This window comes from Tamandua tetradactyla, chromosome 18 (assembly GCF_023851605.1).
Source record: "Tamandua tetradactyla isolate mTamTet1 chromosome 18, mTamTet1.pri, whole genome shotgun sequence".
Taxonomy (NCBI): domain Eukaryota; kingdom Metazoa; phylum Chordata; class Mammalia; order Pilosa; family Myrmecophagidae; genus Tamandua; species Tamandua tetradactyla.
In genome coordinates, this window is record NC_135344.1 from 24,233,981 (window position 1) to 24,253,762 (window position 19,782).

A 19,782-nucleotide genomic window follows, 5' to 3' on the forward strand; every position below is an offset into this window, starting at 1 on the left:
ATAGTATGAGTTGCTCCGAGCGCGAGGAGGCTGCATCCGCGCGCTCCAGCGCTCTTGGCGGCACACCTTCACCAGCACCCTGCGCAGCACCAGTGGCACCCAGGTGGACCAAGTACTGCCTCCGGCCCCGCTGGAACCGCCGCCTGCGCCTCCCCCTACCGGGACCCCGCACAGACAAGGCCACGGTCCTTCAGGGACACAGCCACATAAGGAATGGAAGACCTGAGCTTCAAATTTTTATGGAACTTCAAGGGGCCCTGAACAGCCAAAATAATTTTGAAAAAGAAGAAAAGGTTGGAAGACTAATACTTCCTAACTTCAAATTGAACTACAAAGTGGCAGTAATCAAAACAGTGTGGTAAAGGCAAAAAACAGATAGACCAGTGGAACAGAATTTAAAATCCATAAATAAACTTATACATCTAGGGCAAATTGACTTTTGACAAATGTGCTAAGCACATGAAATGGGGATAAAACAGTCTCTTCAACCAACAGTATTGGGAAAACTGGATAGTCACAGGCAGAAGAATGAAATTCAATCCCTACCTCACAGCATATGCAAAAATCTACTCAAAATGAATCAAGGACCAAAATATAAGAGATAAAGTTAAACAACTCCTAGAAGATAACATAGAAGCAGTTCTTCATGACCTGAATTTGACAATGGGTTCTTAAATATGACACCAAAAGCATAAGCCACAAAAGAAACAATAGATAAATTTGATTTCATAAAAATTTGAAACTTATGTGCATCGATCAAAATTATCAAGAAAGTGAAAAGACAACCTATAGGATGGGAGAAAATAGTTTAAAACCATATATTAGATAAAGGCTTAATGGCCAGAATATATAAAGAACTTGTTAATGAAACAAGGAAAAGATAACCCAGTTATAAAATGTGCAGGGAACTTGGACATTTCTCCAAAGAAGATAGGTAAGATGCCAATAAGCACATGAAAAGTTGTTCAAATCATTGACCATTATGGAAATACAAAGCCAAACTATAATGAGATACCACATCACACATATGAGGAAGGTTATTATAACAAATTGGAAAATAACAAGTGTTAGGATGTAGAGAAATTTTAACTCTAGTGCATTGTTAGTGGGAATGTAAAATGGGCCAAAAACTGTAGAAAGCAATATGGCAGTTCTGCAAAAGCATAAATATAGAATTACCATGTGAATGGGCAATCCCACATCAAGATATACAACAAAGAGAGTTATCTATTTTTTAGATATTTAGTTATCTATTTTTTAGATAACTAAATATCTAAAAAATAGATATTCACAAATATTATTGTGAATAATGATGCTGTACAATATCTATTTGCAACTAGGGGTTGCAATGGATATTGTACAGCATCATTATTCACAATAATAATCACATTATAATGGTTTTTATAGCACCATTGTTCACAATAGCCCAAACCTAGAAACATCCCAAGTGTCTATCCACAAACGAGTGGATGAAACAAAATGTAGTCCATATTGGAATACTATTTGACCTTAAGAAAGAATGAAATTATGAGACAAGCTGTAATATGGAAGGATCTTGAAACATGCTCAGTGAAATAAACATGCACAAAAGGGGAAAAAACCTGTGTGATGTCACTCATAAGAGTTGACCAGAGATAGCAAATTCACAGAAACAGAAAGCAGACAAAGTCAGCAACAGGCTGGGAGAAAGGGAAAGGGAGGGGAAAAGAAGAAATATTTGTAAATTATTAAAAAGGACAAACACCAAAAAAATAAAAAATAAAAAAAATAATAGTATGAGTTGCAAGTGAGAGAAAGCAACTCTCTTTGGAGTCAGGAAAGGGAAACTGATAACCAAGCTTCATGTTAAGGGACATAAAATAGCATGTTATACCCACTAGGGTGGCTATAATCAAAAAGTCAATAGCAAATGTTGGCTAGGTTGCAGGGAAATAAGAGCCCTAATATACTGGTAGTAAGAATGTGGAAAACAGTCCAGTAGTTCCTCAAAAGGATAAGCATAGAGTTTTCATATGACCAAGCAATTCCACTCCTAGATACATACTACAGAGAAAGGAAACATATGTCCTACATAAAAACTGGCACATGAACATACCAGAATGTATATGAATGTCCATAGCAGCATTATTCACAATGGCCAAAAACTGGAAACAACACAAATGTCCACCAACCATGAATGGGTGAACAGAACTCTAAAAGGGCTCAGCATCGCTCTCATCTTTAGAAACTATAAAGGCTTAAAATAACATTGTATTCCATATGTTTTAGTTTCCCAGCTGCTAAAATAAATATCATATGGAGGACTGGTTTAAAAACAGGAATTTTATTGGCTGAAGGTTTCAGAGGCTAGAAGGCTGGCTTCTTCTGGAAGTTGGTATCTTTAGGGTGGCCGGCAATCTCTGGGGTTCCCTGGCTTTCCTATCAAGTGGCAATACACGTGGCAGCATCTTCTCCTTTCTCTTCCAGGTGCCGCTGACTTCCAGCTTCTGGATGTTCCCCATGGCTTCTGTCTCTGTCGCCTTCTCCATAAGTCTTCAGTATAAGGATTAAGACCCACCCCGATTCAGCTGGGCCGCATTGTAACAGAAGTAACCTCGTCAAAAGGACCCGTTTACAATGGGTTCATACCCTCAAGAATCGATAAAGATTAGAAATATGTTTTCCTGGTGTCTGCAACTCCCAGCCACCACACCTACAATGGAATATTATTCTGCAATAAAAAGAAATGAAGTACTGATAATGAAACATGTATGAACCTTGAAAACATACGAAATATATTTTGAAAAATAATGAAAGATGCCAGTCACTAAAGACCACATATTATGTGATTCTATTTACATAAAATGTCCAGAGTAGTCAAACCTTTAGAGACAGAAAATAAGAGTAGAGGTTGCCCTGGGCTGGGAGGAATGCGGAAATTGGGGAGTGACAGCTATGTAGTAGAAGGTTTCTTTGGGGGGTAATAAAATATTCTAAAACTGATTAGATAGTCGCACAAATCTGTGAATATACTAAAAGCTATTGAATTAATTGTACATGTTGAATGAACAAACTGTATAATACATGAATTCTATCTTAATAAAAAAGCTGCTTTTATAAAAAGGACATGGGAGTTTCTGACATTGAATTCACTGAAAAATACGTATGAAACAGGATAATGACAAAAAGTGTTTTGGATCCCAGATTGATTAGCCACCTGTGAATGCACATGCACACATGCATAGGCATATATTGACAAAAAGTAAGTCAAATTGATTTCTATTTTGAAAAAGGAAGGTTAGCAAAGTTCAGCCTCTAACAAAAAACACCTCCATGTGAGTGAGAAACTTGAGTCAAGAGAGGCTAGATTATGCCATACAAACATGACCAAAATCTCAGCATCTTTTTAAAGGTTTCTTCCTCACTCTGTGTCCAACATGGGTCAGCCGGGACTCTGCTCCATGCTGACTGCCCTCCCTCAAGGACCCAGGCTGACCACACAGCCACCATCCTGAACACACCCAAGTCACCACAGATGAGAGAAAGCAAGAGCTCAGGGGTCCAGGTGAATTGCACTGGTTTAAACTACTTGGCTCAAAATCACCATGAGTCTGGGCTCAGTGAGTTAGGGAGATGTACTCTCACCATTCATTTAAAAGAAGAGAGGTCCAAATATTTGTGAACAACTTCAATGACTACTCCAGGCACCAAATCCCAACCTCCATCCTTCAGGGCCAAGCCTCTAGAGGAAGGGGAGCTGAATTTCACTATCACTTGCATTAGCCCATGGATCCAGACCCACACAGCCAGCAAACCTCCAGAAAGGGGCATATGGACCGTCCTGCAGGCATCTCCAACTCAACTAACCTAAGGCTCATCTGCTCAGCCTATCCCCACCTACCCAGCATCGGTATGAAGAACATACCACTAACCACGTGGACACCCATGCCTGAAACCCAGATTCGTCCCCACCCCAGCCACATACACCACCAGCTCTGGAACCTGTCCTCTTCTCTGGGTTCCTGCAATTGCAGCCCAAGTTTAGGACCTCAGGCTCAACTGGATCACTGAAAAATCTTTCCAAATCTCTTCCCCCAACCTCTAGTCTGCCCGCTCTGCAAGTCAGCCTTCAGGCCACCATCAATTCAGTCTTCTAAACCAGAAATACTATCACATCACTTTCTGACTCACGCGACCTGTTCCCTTCCGTGACTAGTCTCACCTTCCACCACTCACCTACCCCCATGTGTCATCGTGCTTCCTAACTGCTATTTTCCAAGCATGTTATGTACCCTCTCCCACACCTTTAGACTTGTGCACTTGCTGTTACCATAGTCTGAAATGACATTTGCACTCTTCTCTGGGTGATGAATTCCTCCTGATTATTCCAGAGCTCACTGCCCTGTGAAACCCTCTCTCATAGATACTCTGTCTTGACTTAGCCCCCTTCAATACCTGTGTGATGATTAGACCTACCTGGAAGGCAGCACTATTACACTCACCTGGTCTTCCCCACGTGGTCTTCCCCACCTGGCATGGGAGCTCACTAGGGCAGGGGCCTTACCTTGATCTGATCTCTAGCATTTAACCACCGCTGACTCCGAGTTTTTGTTGATATTGAATGAAGGAGAAAATTGATCCAAAGTTCTTTGCTTTCTTTCCCTCTATTAATATACATATATTTTAAAGGCCTCTAATTTGTTCAAACTGTATCCTCCTTCAAACTTCTACCTTCTTAGATATCACCATGGGGGCCCACCAAGGGAAACGACACAGTGTAGCACTTTCCCACACTTCATTGCATGCACATCCCACACCAACCCAATGAGACTGGGAGAAGTACCCACTTTACTGAGCTGAGAAAATTGAAGGTCTGCTAATTTATGGTATGATGAAATATACAAAACTAATAAGTGACAAAGCCAGGATTTATACCCAGGTAGTCTTAACTCTAAATCCAATCTCTACTACACCACAATTTGATGATTAAAATAACAGTATAAAATTAAGGCCTACTTGAGAAATTGAATTTTCAAAGACTTACATAATCTGTTTCTCTACAACAACACACTACAACAATTTTGGAGTTAGAAGCTACTCCTAGGGATCCGACATAAGACCCAAATTCTCTCTCCCCCTGATAAAAGCTGTATTATGATCCAGTGCCTGGCACACTGGTGCGCCATAAATATTTGCTCAGTGAATGACTCAAATGCTTTTAAAATAAAATACTGATTTCTCAGTCCAACGTTTTTCACCCAATCGGTTACTCAGTGCCTCTTCTAATTCACCGAAGCTTGAACCAAATCAGTTTGCCAGTCAATCCCACAATGGGTCTGCAAAACCCAGAAACCTGAATCCTGAGGATGCTCCTTTCACCCCACAGAAAGTCCTTTCTTCTTTTCCATAACTAACTCCCTTGAGAACCGTGTTCAGAAATCACTAGACCAAATGTTCGCCTCCCATGCGGGAGACCCGGCTTCGATTCCCGAGCCAGGCACCCCCAAACTGGAGCATCCTCCGGATTCAGATTTCTGGGTTTCACAGACCCATTGTGGGACTGGCAAGCAAACTGATTTGGTTTTTAAAAAAATAATAATAATAATCACTAGACCAAGGAGCTTGCCTCCATCAGTTCCACTGCTTCCCGATCCAGCCTTAACTGCATTCTCCCTGTACCTATGTATTCATTCTCTCTTATTACAAATAATTCTGTGATCATTCTTCTATCAGTCAAGAAGCTAAGAGTGAAGGATTTAGGGGACAGGTTCAGATCTGGCCTCAACCTCTTTCTAGCACTCTGGCAAGAAATGACACCACCTATTCTACATAATTGCTGTGAGGCCTCAATATGATCAGAGGTTTTTACTGCACAGTGTTTCAGTAATATTTTTTTTCAATGATCTGCCAGGCACTACCCTTAATGCTTGGCATATGTTAATTTATTCAATCCTCATTACACGCCTATGAAATGTGAACTTCATTAGCTCATTTTTCGGGCGAGGAAACAGAAGTAGCCAACTGGTACTCTACTCAGACAGGCTGGCTCTTTCCCCATCTGTGCTTTTGGCCACTGCACCGTACCACACAGGTCCCAGTCCCCACCCCACCCCAGGGCATGGTCTGATCCTCACTCTCCTTTAAATCCACAGAACCTGGCACTCAGGAGACTCAAAACAACATGGTGCCAGTGAGCTCCCCAAGAACAACAGCTTTTATTTTATTTTAATTTTTTTGGTAACTTCTCAAACAGTGGTAGATTAAAGGTTATCTTAAATACCTTCACATAATCTAAGCTTCTATTAGGTTAAAAAAACATCCAATTTGGAGTACAAAGGAACTTCGCCACCCCCAGAATATATTCCATCCACAACTCTGGACACAAACTCCCAGCCTAAGTTGATCGGGGCAGGGTCCCAGCCTCTTAGGCCACCCTGCAGCAGGGACATCCCCACACAGGAGTTGAGCCTAGGTGACAGCCACCTGATGCCTGGATCGGGTCTCAGGTGAATGGAAGGTCTCTTCTCTCATCGCATACACCAACAGCCAACTTAAGGGGGACTTGCTTTCTACAGGGAAATACGGCCTTCATTGAGCTAATAACTGATGCCATATTAGTTGCTGTGTATTCTAAGATGGGTCCCCCCCCCCCCCCCCCCGCCCCCATGAAAATTCCTGAAATCTAATCATTCTGGAAAGCTGACATCTGGGAAAGCCAAAAAAGTGTGCTTTTTAAAATAATTCAGCCAGCACTACAGACCTTAACCCCAACCAGATGATTTCCTATGGTTTGGTTTTTGTATTTCTTCCTTCCAAAGTGCATTATTTGAAAATATTCAAAGCAACATTGATTGAGAAAAGATGGAGTTATTAAATTTTGGTTTATCAAAATCGAAGATGCAGTCAGAGGGTATGAGCCAGTGTTTATAGTAAATAAGCTAAGCTAGTGACAGTTCCATAACACTTTGATTTGTGATATCAGATTATGGCCAATACCACCTCTTTTCTTAAACATTTTTACAATATGAGACAGTAGTGAAAAACACGTGGCTCAGAAAAAAGCAAAAATAAACAGATTGCCTTGTAATTTAAAAGATTTAGATTAAAATTCTGATTTTCTATCATGTAATGCTTATTAACAAGCATTCATCGCTTGCACTGAAAGGCCTAGAAGCCTTAAGAATGGCGGAAGCATGCTTTCCTTCCCTCAAAGTTCTGTTTGGTGGGGAAGGAAACAAAGGAGAGAACTGCAAAACAAGCTCAATTTGTATCATAATGCAGGGTGGGAACAGAGTGCTTTAGTGGGTTGAAATGTGTCCCCCCCCAAAAGATATGCTCAAGTAGTAAACACTGGTTCCTATGAATGTGACCTTGTTTGAACATAAGGTCATTGCAGATGCAATCATGTTAACATGAGGTTTGGATGAACAGGGACCCTAAACCCAATAGCTGGTCTTCACAAGAGACAGGAGCAGGAAATGTGATCAGAAAGACACAGGAGTTACAAAGGGGAGAAGGCCATGTTAAGATGGAGATTTCCCGAAAGCTGGGAAAGAGGCATGGAAGGTGTGCCAGTTTGAAATTATGATGTCAGGAAAAGCCATGTTTTAATCTTAATCCAATCTTGCATGGCCAGACCTATTGTTCAGGGTGGGAAGTTTTGGTTGGACTATTTCCATGGAGATGTGACATACCCAACTGTTGACGTGGCCTTTTCAAGGTAGGTCTTGATTACTTCACTAGAGTCCTTTAAAAGGAAAAACATTTTAGAGAAACCTCAGATGCAGATGCCTAGAGAACAGCTGCTTCAGAGCTGACAGAGACACAGACGTTCGGAGATGCTTGGAGTGCCGACGGAGAGAGCAGATGCACAGCCATGAGCAGAGCCTAGCAGATGTTGCCCTGTGCCTTCCTTTGAGATGCTAAGCAAGCCAGATTCCAAAGTTGTGTCTCAGAGGAAATAAGTGAAGGCCCACAGATGTTTAGGGAGAAAAACACTGGCAACAGAAGCTGGAAACAATGGAACCAGGAACATGGACCAGCAGATGCCAGCCACTTGCCTTCCGAGCTGATGAGAGATGTTCTGGACAGCATCAGCCTTTCTTGGGTGAAGGTAGCCTTCTGTTGGTACCTTAATTTGGACATTTTCTTGGCCTTAGACCTGTAAACTCCCTTTATAAAATCTGTTCCTTTTCTGGTATATGCATTTGGCAGCATTAGTAAACTAATACAAAGGATTCACCCCCTTTAGCCTTCACAAGGAGCATGGTCCTGCTGATACCTGGATTTTTAGCCTCCAGAACTATGAGAAAATCAATTTGTTGCTTTAAGCAACCAAGTTTGTGAGATATTATATATATCTATATATTTTACAGAAGCCCCAGGAGACTAATATTAGTGGGATGGGGAGAGGAATTCTTGAAAGCAGGTGCATCAGATAAATTAATCCTAAACACTATCATTATGGCACAACCCCTGAAGCAGTAAATTCCTGGACATCAAGCATCTTACACAGTCAGTAGCTCTTGTGATCACCTTGCATCAAATTTCCTGCAGCTAGGCCACTCTGGAGCTACTGTTTAGTCCACCTGCTGGACATTCAGCTGTTAACCAATCCTCTCCAACTGCTGAGAACTTTCCTGTACTTTCCTAGGTCAGGAGGCTTTCCACCAGTCCCTAATGCCTGCAGATCTTGATCTTCACTTTCCTTGAAGGAGTTGAAGTTCCACCAACTTAAATGCTGACATCCCACCTAGATCTTCCTCTGCTTCTTTATGGCAACCCAAACATACCTTTCTCTACGACAGAAGACATCTCAGAAGACACACTGGCAGAGCAAACAGTATATACTGCAACAATGTGATGTAATGAATTTGCATACTGATTGCCATAAATATGATAAAATATATGTGTGCAGGCACTACTTGATTTTCATAGTATTGCAAGACAGTAAAAATGACCATGCAAGCTGAAGTGATCTTATCAATGGGGAAAATTAGAACTATTCCATTTCCTTTAAAAATTGTTGTCAAACATTCAAAACTCTTTCTAATAATTATAAATGTATTTGGAAATGAAAAAATATATAAAATTAACATTAGGTACACTGAAATTTAAAAGACTAGAAGCACTGAAAATTAGGTTTTTAATTTTAAAACTTTATCACAAAGAATAGTTTAAAAGTGCTTGCCTTCTTGTCCCATAACTTGGGATAACAAGCAAGCATCTTTCCTCTGCCTTGATGAACTACCATACTCCTTTCTAAGTCTCAATAAGCATCAATATTTTGTCCTTTGAACTTCCTATGTCATGAAATATCTCAGATACATGAAAGGTTTTTTTGTTTGTTTTGTTTCGGGGGGCCAGAGTCCTTTCCTCCAGGACATCTTCATTCTTTTCTTCACGACCCCTTTCCTAAGTGGGTAAGTTCACCTTTAAGCGCTCAGGCTGCCCATGAAGAGTCTCTGTACTAGGGGAAGAGCCAACATTCCCACTAGTGGGAACCCAGCTATTTCTTCCATTATGTTTCAAATCTCACTTCCAGCGTAATCATTTTCAGTTTCCCTCTGCTGCCCTTTCATGTTCGTTGGCCAATATCCTCTTTCAATTATTGACATTTTTGTAAAATGTCACAATGTTCAGGTTCATCACTGGTAGACCATAAGGCAACACAATTACACACTTGGCTATCTGCACGTGAACTGAATGACATGTGCAGTGGCCAATCAATAACAGACTTGGAAAAAAGAGGTCTGTGATGCGTACCTGTTATTTATGTAGTGATCTGTGGACTGAAGAGCTGGCAGGGAAGTCTGCATACTATATGAAATTAACAATTAACATGCCAGGGCCATTGAGATTTGAATCATGTTGTTAGGGGACTGGTGTCATTTAAAGCATGGGAACTGAAATTTATGCATATCAGAACTGTGCAAAGCAAGGATGTGTGTGTAGGTGTGGGTAGTAAAATATCCACATATAGGATAATCAGCACTGTAACAAATGAGGGTATGTTACACCACCGCTATATGCTGCAGCGTCTCCTGTCCATCCACCCAGTTCATTCCTGAAGCACCGCCATGGAGGGCTCTGTGTGTGCTCAATGCGCGACCACCCCTGGGAGAGGCCAGCACCACCCATCCTCCAGGAGCAGCAGCTTCACCCACTCTCATACACTGTGTTCTTTGCAGCCAAACCATGATTTTGTTTTCAGAGTACAAACAAAGGCTGAGAGGACGTACAAAGATGAAAATGACTGCCAAAGGATCAAACTCTCAAAACTATTTTTCTATTGCATCTCTTTATAATACATATTTTTAAAAGGAGGAGAAATTGATGTCAAAATTTGTCCTAAGTAAGAATTCTCTAAGAAAAGTACATAGCATTAACTGCACAGAATTTTTGCCATATGTTTTCAGGGGCCATTTTTGTTCTCTTTCTGGTTCCCGGTCACAGCTTCCCTAGTGAGGTTACTAAGAAATAAGATCCAGGTAGGGAGCAGTTAAGGGTAGTCTTTTTTTTTAAATTAGACTTCCCAGGACCTACGCTCTGTAGACATGTGGGCGACAGCTCTCCAAGTGTTCGATCCTACCTTCATACCAAGGCTGCTCTCTCACACTGGGAACTTCACTAAGATGATGGAGGAAGAAGAGGAGTGAGGGGAGAAGGAAGGAGAGAAAGGAAATTCCTTATTTCAAAATGCATTATTGGAAGCTTGAAAAAGTTAGGAAAAAAAAAAAGAAAAGAATAAAAGCAGGTGAGGCATTAAATTGATATATAAAAACCTACCCATCGGCGAACACAATACATCTGCTTGCATTGATTCTAAAGCTTCCTGGCAGCCAAAGCAACATTAGGAGTTTAATAAATGGGTTGTTAACCATTTGCTTCCTCACTGATTTAAAATAATACCCCATTCATTTCATCATGAATAATTCACCCATTTTCCAAGAAGCACCCAACATGATATAATTAAATAGGGGGGGAATAAAAAGCTTTCCAGGCTGGCTCTTCCCCTTCTCATGGTATATGGTTGACATTTTCCATAAAGCCATCACACGAAGGGCAGAGTTAACCCTGTGCAGAGAGTTAAAATGGCTTCTGCCCCAGAATAAAGATGCACATAATCAGGGCCGAGTTCTGTTCTGTGAACAGTTTTCTGTTTTGTGCTGTTGTTCTGTAATCGACTGATCTGCGGGCGTGCAAATGGCTAATTTGCAAATGGGGGCTTGCAGGACCAGGGCAATAAGAGACACAGCCGCTTCTTACTCAAATGACACTTGTCACTGACTAAACCCAGAAACACTTACTTGAAACCACAGCCCTCCTTACCCAAAACAAAGAAGGGGCTCTCTCCATGACCAGGCACTCCAGACACCAAATGCAAATGAAAGCAACAGAACAAAACCCACATTCAGGAGGCGCACTTGCAAAGGCCTGTCCCGAGTCCAGCCATTCAGGGCCTCCAAGGAGGACAGTGCCCTCGGGGCACCGCAGCTGGGCCCCAGGAACATGCTCGGAAGAGATGCTCCTTTTAAGCCCACAAAAGCTCAATACCCTCACAGCCTTAGAACTGTAAACTAGCAACTTATTAAATTCCCCTTTTAAAAAGCCAAAAAAAAAGCTCAATACCACTCACCAAGGCCTTTCTACTTTCTATTTGCTATCACCTAATTGGCTCTATGTCCCTGAAACCTGAAATTGCATCTAGAAGAATAAGACAATTTCACGCATTCGCTGCTGGTGTTTTTGAAGCTATAGATAAAAAAATCCTTAACCTAAAATTAACTATTACATTTTCGCACCCGAAAAGGAGATGCATATTCCAACCCATTCTCATTAACTCCTTTATTAGCAGGTGGATGGAAGACAGAGATTTTCCTCAGACTACAGAAGAAAAAAAAGGCAAAAAAAGAAAACAGTCGGGTTTTAGCAGGCCATTCCCACTCTCAGGAAGCAGTGGTTCACACAAGAGTCTTCTCTCCAGGGGTGAGATACGGAATTTTTTTTTACCAAGCGTGTGACCTCAGGCTCTGAGGACTGCTAACAGGCAATGTGACTGTGGGAAGGGCCCCCACGGGAGAAGGGCACAGGTGAGGAGCTGTTCTTCCAGGCCACAGTATCACCTGGGGAGAGTTCCTCAGCCTCCAACCACCTCTCGCAAACAGGTGACATGATATTACACTCTGGCCTCCCAGAGAACCTGCTTCATAAAGCCACAGGCTAACATTATAACCACCAGCTTCCAGCAGGGAATTTAACAATCAATGTAGACACCCCAGGATGTGCCTCTCCCTACCTTACCCCAGACAAAGAAACGTGCCCCACTGACCCCACCCCCATAGCCAGGTTGGTAAAATACTGCAACATCCATTTCCACTAACCCATGGCAGCAGGACAGGGCTGGGTGGGGCCCCTTAACTAGCCTGAGAATGCACTATCCCAGCAGCCTTCCGTCTTTGTCCTGGCTGCCAGGAAACTCAAAGTCCATGAAATCCACTTTTTTTTCACTTCCTACCTGGTTCTATGTTAATCATTTTCATTTTATTGGGTCTGCACCTTCTCTGTAAGCTGACTTACAATTTCCTTTCCAAAACTGGCTGGATATAAATAAAGTAACAGAAACGGAATATTACCTACCCTAAGGCCGGTTTCCTTTGAAGAGTTTTGCTGTTGCGTGTATACTATGTTAAGGTCCTGGGGCACTAATGCAGTCCCTACCAAACACTCAAACCACCCCCAAATCTCAACACCAAGGGACCATCCTTAGGGCCTACTTTGGATGCCCAGGTCAGATTATCCAACTCTTTCAATACACCTAACAACCAATTCAGCAGGCCTCCTGACTACAATGCCAGTAACTTCCCCCAGACTCATACAAGGCAGTGGCGTTGTTTAATGCATAATTTAAAACTTCCTTTAACACATAATTGTCCTGAATGATAAGTCTAATGGCCTGAAATGTCACTATTTCACCCTAAAAAAAGAAAGTTTCTCACTGGTACTCAGCAGGTGGTCAACAAATGTTGGTAATGTACACAACACTAATACTACCCTTAAAAATATTTTAGTATATTATTATTAATGAATTTATTTAAGAAACACTTGCCAAGTGCTTGTTACGAGCAAGGACTGTGCTAGGTGCAATGAGGGAAATAAAAATAAGCGCCACAGATACTGGCCTCGAGGAAGTTCACTTATGAGCTACTGGGATGGGCCGACAACAATGAGTCCCAATATCGGGTTAGAAAAAAAAGAGTCACAATAACTACAACACAAGGTGGAAGGAAGGAATAGTATTATGGTGACTTGGCACTTCTTGATAACACCTGCTTACACTACGGTTTGGCAATCGCCTGTGAAATGGTCAAGCTAACCACTATCCCTCTCCTACACATGGCACAGCCAAGATCCGGCATGTCAATAATTTGGTAAGTTTTCAAATTTAGCAAGTAGAGTGAATGACCATCTTCTGACCCACTACCTCTCTGTGCCTCCCTAGGGAATCTAGAGTCAAAGAAATGAACCCCATCTGGGAGCTCTAGAAATAAATGATTCAGGGGAGTGAGAGGAATTGGGTCTAAAAGATACGAGGAAATGATGACGCTGATGATTGTGATCACAGCAGCTAACACTTACATAGCACAACAACCCTATAAGATATTAAGTACTATTATTATTCCTATTCTACAGAGGAGGAAATGGAGGCACAGAGTGGTCACACAGCTGGTAAACAGCAGAGCAGGGCTCCAGCCCAGACAGTGGTCTCCAGAGCCCATGCTCCTGAGCACTACAGGACAATGCCTATGCTGGTCTGAAACTGTGGCGTACCACAGAAAAGCCATGTTCTTGAAGCCTGATTCAGTACGGCTGGGTGGGACCTTTTGATTAGGTGATTTCTATAGAGATGTGTCTTCACCCATTCAAGGTGTAGTTGGTTACTGGGGCCCTTTACAAGGGGAGCATTTTGGAAAAAGCTTTAGAACCAACAGAGCCCACGCAGCCTAAGACTGTTGGAGAGGAAGAAAGGAAATGTCAAACCCTCCCACCCCCCCAACCCCACAAGCTGATTGAAATAAGAAGCCAAAGACCCTAGCAGATGCCAGCCATGCACCTTCGCAGCTGACAGAGGTGTTCTGGATCCATCAGCATTTCTTGAGTCAAGGTATCTTTCCCTGGATGCCTTAGTCTGGACATTTTTATAGCCTTAGAACTATAATTTGCCACTTAATAAATTCCCTTTTTAAAAGCCATTGCATTTCTGGTATACTGCATTCAAGGAACTTAAACTAAAACAATACTTCTCTGTGCAGACACCCACTCCTGAGGGCCTGGAGACTAAACATGTTAGGCAATGATAGGAAATAGACTATGGACAGGGAGCAGAGGGAGGCACATGAAGCAGCAGGGGGTCTGAAGGGGGCAACCCAGATGACATGTGGGGGTCCTAGGAGTGCAGTGAGCATGGCTGCCAAGTGCACACCCCCTCTTCATCCTCACCATACCCGCAGGACGCTGCGGCAGCACCTGGCCCCACTACTTTCCCTTGCTGCCCCCACCCCACTCTGAATGAACCCCCATCCCAAGATGTCCTCGGCCCTCAGTGCTCCCTGCCTAGTTCTCTCCAGGTCCTCCTCCACAAGGCCCTGACCCGGCCTGGGAACTTGCCTCCCTTCTCATGACTCTGCTCCCCACTGTGTGCCAGATTCCTCCTCATTATCATCTGACCAGTTTCTTGATAAAACTAAGGGGGAAAAGCCACTCCCTGCAACAGCAGTTTTTCGTTTTTTTTAAAATACTCCTGAATGCTTCCTTTAGGCCTCCTCCAGCACACAACTGAGCCAGCTTAGATCCGCCACCACGTTTAGCCTCTTCCTATGGCCATTTGCATGCAATTTCAGCACATGACCCCCTAGAAGTGAAGGTGCCTGGGCTCACTAACTTCCAGCTCTGTGCCAGAATGGCATGCTCAGTGACTCCCTCCAGATAAAGGGCTGAGGCTTCCTGCTATTGTACTGGAAATAGCTGAGGGCGTGCTTCACCAATCAAAAGTCCGAATACTTTCCCTGGTGCCTCAGTAGCCCAACTACATGCAGTTTGGTTTAGGTTCTCTGTTTGCCCACTGCAGGAAAGTGAGACTTCTCTTGCTTGGACTGGCCCCTGTGCCCAGCAGTGGGCCTGCACACTGTGGCCTGGGCAAGCACTCAGAAGCACACACTCGACTGCTTTCTCCAAACAGCACCTGGTGCAGAGTTGGCACGAAAATATCATTCCTAACAGTAATTTACAATGGTCTTATTTCTTTCCTACTAGAATAAAAAGCCACAGAGCTGGTGGGCTATGAAACAAAACTGCCCATATCATACATTCATTTTTTTTTAAGTTTTAATTTATGGAAGTATTCCAAATGGTTCACCTCTTGAGATACCATGGTTTGATCTGCAGTTTTATAAACTGTGAAGATTAGAGCCTTAATTGGCTAATGTGAAATCTGTGGAGAAAAAAATCCCAAACTTATAACTACTACCTATTCTCCTACATGTCAATTTGCCACATTGACAAAGACTTTGCAAAGCTAGAAAGAATTCACATCCACACACACACACACACAGTGCATTCCATGATCTACGGGCCTTCAGGGCAGATCAATTGTACTTTTCCATTGTAAAGGAAAAACCCATTACATCAACAGGAAGCTGGAGCTGGTTTCTGAACTGACTGATGTCCCCGGTTTTAAAGAAAACTCACAGTATGAAATCTAAATTCATACTAAAGCCAGGGGCTTAGTTTTAGAAAAGCATGGCCATAGAATGACATTTATTATCAAGTCACCCTGTAAGGTCATGCGGTATCTAAAGTTAATTCTCCTGTGTTTTCAGAAATGCAGTTATTGGTCATAAAATAGCCCTACAATGATGACAATGACATAAATGAAAAGTAAGAGCCACATACCAAGGCTAGGTTCTACCAAGGAGTACTCACTGGGAAGAGGCAAGCTCAACCCAATAAAACAATCCCTCAAATGTATATATCTGGCATTCCCAAATACTGCCAAAAGCTCTAGATCTCTAATTCAAAATTTTTTGGCAGAATTTGAAGTATATGGACATATACATTTTTTACGTTCAAATAAAAATATTAGGAAATATTCGTGATAAGAAATGAGAGAAACTATAGAAATTATTAAAGTGAACTTGCAGGAATTTCACACCCTAAGGGAGGATTTCAAGCCCTATGTTCTCGTACCCAGGGAGGTAAGAGGCAGGTGAGGATTCCAAGGCCCAGCAGAGGTGAGTGCTGGCACCCCTCCTCCCTCCCCACACCCTGCTTAGCCCTTCCAGGGTTCCACCTAGGCAGGCCTCTTCTCCCAGGGCCCCTCCCCATCTGGGGCAAATTCAATTATTCACCATTTCCTGTGAGGCCCTACAAATTCCTGGTCTTCGTGCCTGTGGCTGTGCTGCTCCCTCTGCCTGGAATTAGCTGCCTGGTTTCCCCCTTTCATATCCCTACCCACTGCCATAAAGGGCAGACTCCGATCTCCCTATGGGGCAGCATTTGTCCCAAGTGTACAAGGGGCAGAAGGGAAGTGAGAAGGAGGGGGAAGGGGAGGGAAGGGAGGGGGAAGGGGGGAGGGGAGAGGGGAATGAGGGGGAGGGGAGGGAGTGAAAGAGTATGAGTGAATGTGTGAGGGTGTGCGAGGGTGTGTGAGAGCAGGAGTGAGTGAGGAGGAGAACGTGAGCCTGTGAGGGAGTGGCTGCAGATGAGTTGTGACAGTGTGTGTGTGTGTGTGTGTGTGTGTGTGTGTGTGTGTGTAAGCCTGCACCCTCATGGCTTGCGTCTCCACTGCTTTTCCACCTCTCCAGAGCAAGCGCCTGGCCCTGGGTCCTCCGTAAGAATGTGCTGAGAGAACGTGGCCCCTGTCACCCTCCTCCACCGCCCCTGGGGAAGCGAACCCCCCCCCTCCCCCTGCCTACTCTAGAGCAGAGACCTGAGCTCGGTCAGCCCAGGATGGGTGGGGGCAGGGACACGAGGAAGAGAGTCAGCTAACCTCACCACATTTTAACCTGAAAAAGAGCTAGAAAGAAAAGATTACACCTTCGTGCACGCACAGTCGATAGGCATCCAGAGCCTCAGCGACACCGAAAGCTTCACCTGCCAGCACAGCCCCGGTGAGGAAAGGCCAAGCGTTCGTTATGAAACTCACAGGCCATGACCAGGAAAATCCCTTTTTTAAATTCTTATTTGTAGTTGTTCTTTCTATGTATTCATAAAAGGAGCAGATGCACCACTTCTCCCGCGTGACGTGGCCCACCTGCCTTCAAACCTGCACAGCCCCTCCCTCCTGTCAGGTTCCCAAGGCCCCCCGACACCCGCCCTCCCTCTGCCCTGGCCTTTGGCCACACTGCCCTTTCCACCGTCACTCCACTCAGCAGAGACCAGGTGATGCCGGGGTAACCGATTCTGGACCATCGATTCCCAGGCGGAGCCCAGAGAAGAGGTGCCTTGAAATGGGGGTGAGGATGAGTCCTTCGGGCAGAGCCAGGGAGGAGCGGGGGCATTCCCGGCAGGGGAAGTGGCCTGTGTAGTCAGGCATCCAAGACTCCAGCAGGGCTGGTGGGGGGCAGAGGGGGTCCAGGGACCAGGATTACAAAGGCAGGGGTTCGCAGATGAGGAGGGCTTTGCTTGCCCCACCAGGGAACCAGGCTTCATCCCGTAGGGAGTGGCAAGGGACTCAGGTCCTTGGAACCCATGTCCGCCCCTGCCCGTGGGTCTGTGGGGGATGGCGAGGGAGGGAGGCGGGTGCCCAGAAACCCCCCCACCACGGAGCCCCTCTGCTCTGCCAGTACCCAGGCCCTTCTCTAGAATGATATGAGGTCCACAGCATTGTTAAAAGAAATAATTGCTCCAACCTTGAGAGATATAGTCTAATTCCTCCCATTATAACTTATTTTAGATCTTATATAGCACTCTTCTGAAAAAAAAAAAAAAGAAAAGAAAAGTTACCTTTCCTTAGCGTCAAACGGCATTTATGATGCTTGAAAGCTGGAGGGAGAGTTCACCTCCTCCAACAGGAGGTGGGCAATATTTGACTGCGGTGTTGTGTCGTCAGCTGATGAACACATGCCAGGGGAGGGGACAGCCACCAGCTGGATCACTCGGCTTCTTAATGAGAGTGTCCAGTGACCTACTCACCATGAAGAATGAACAGGCTTGAGGCTGAGGTCCAGTCTTGCTCCAGAAGGGGAGGGAGATCTTTTATTTTTTTACCCAGCCCTAAGACCCTCTGGTTATTTATTTCTGCTTTTCAAGAAAAACCTGCTAAGCTGTAATACCAGTCAGCTTAACAGATAAGGATAATTTTGAAATGTTATTACCAACCGTGATAAATCAGAAAGCTAAGGACAAGTGTCTAACAACCTGGTTGTGCATTCCTACCACTCACTCCTGCTCCTCAAGATAGCAGAGAAATGAATACTTCTTGAGAAACTACCAGGTGAAAAGCACCACGCAGGCCACCATGCAATTAAAAATCACTGTATCGAAACACATGTTCCCAAGAACTGTACAACATAAAGACTGCACCCTAATGTAATCTACGGACTTTAGTTCATAGTAGTGTATCAACGTTGATTTGATTGTAACAAACATAACTTTAATATAAGATGTTAAAAGGGGAAAACATGGTAGGGCAGGGACATTGAGAGGGAATATGGAAACTCTGTACTTGCTGTGCAATTTTTTCTGTAAACTTAGGACAGCTCTAAAAATAAAGTTTATTATTTAAAAATAAAACAAAATACTTAGGGACTTGAATCTTCTCAAAGCTTGAATGAGGCCACAATAGCATGTGGTTGCTAAATGAGTGTCTATGGTTTGGCAATATTATTATTATTTATTATGTGTATAGCAGTTAGGAAAGCAGGTGCTGGAGGTCCTCTGCCTAGATAAAAACCCTGGCTTCACCTCTCACTAGTGGCACAGTGAAGTTATATAACTCTTTGAGACTCAAATGCCCATGTAAAATGGGAATAAAACTAGAATTTAGACTCCCAGCTGGATTAAAGATTGAGTTCGTCCACGTAGTGCTCTGAGCAATGGGGCCTGGTATGCAGTAAGTGCTCAATTAATGGAGTTGGTATGAATGATGTAGCTACCTGCAGCCATCATGAACTAGACACCGAACACATACAGTCCCACCAGGTCATTTCCACATACCATCTCATTTCAGTTCATCTTTATTTCATAATTAGAAAACGCAGATCCAAAACGGTTTAATAATTTGCCCCAGGAGAAAAAAAGTGCATTCAATTCAAAATCAAAGGGACCCCAAAGTCCAAGCTCCATCCACTCTGCTGTACGAGGAGGCTCTAGAGCTGTCCCTCACTGTGCTGAATTCTGACCACCACCCCTCAAAGAGAGAGGCTGTTATGGCTTGAATTGTGTCTTCCAAAAAGACAGTCAAATCCTAAACCTTGTCCTGTGGATGTGACCGTATTTGAAAAGGTGATCAGTTAAGATGAGGTCAAAATGGTTTAGTGTGGGTGCTATTCCATCATGACTGGTGTCCCTGTAAGAAGGCAGACCCAGATGCAGACAGAGGGAGAAGGCCATGTGGTGGCGGGACAGAGCGCATCATGAACTGTTGGCAGGTCACCTCCAGCCAGGAGGCCAGGAGACAGGTGCAGAGCTTTCTCAGAACCTTCACAGGACTCACAGCCTGGCCAACACCTTGATTTCAGATTTCTAGCCTTCAGAACTATGAGACAATACGTTTCTGCGGTTTTAAACAACCCAGTTAGCGGT

The 19,782-nt window shown here is 43.6% G+C and overlaps 1 protein-coding gene across 2 annotated transcripts in view; it reads right to left on the reverse strand.

Moving 5' to 3' along the window:
- The window catches only part of NEDD4L (NEDD4 like E3 ubiquitin protein ligase), a 356,789-nt gene that overhangs the window by 294,210 nt on the left and 42,797 nt on the right, over positions 1 to 19,782 (reverse strand). The window lies entirely within an intron of this gene.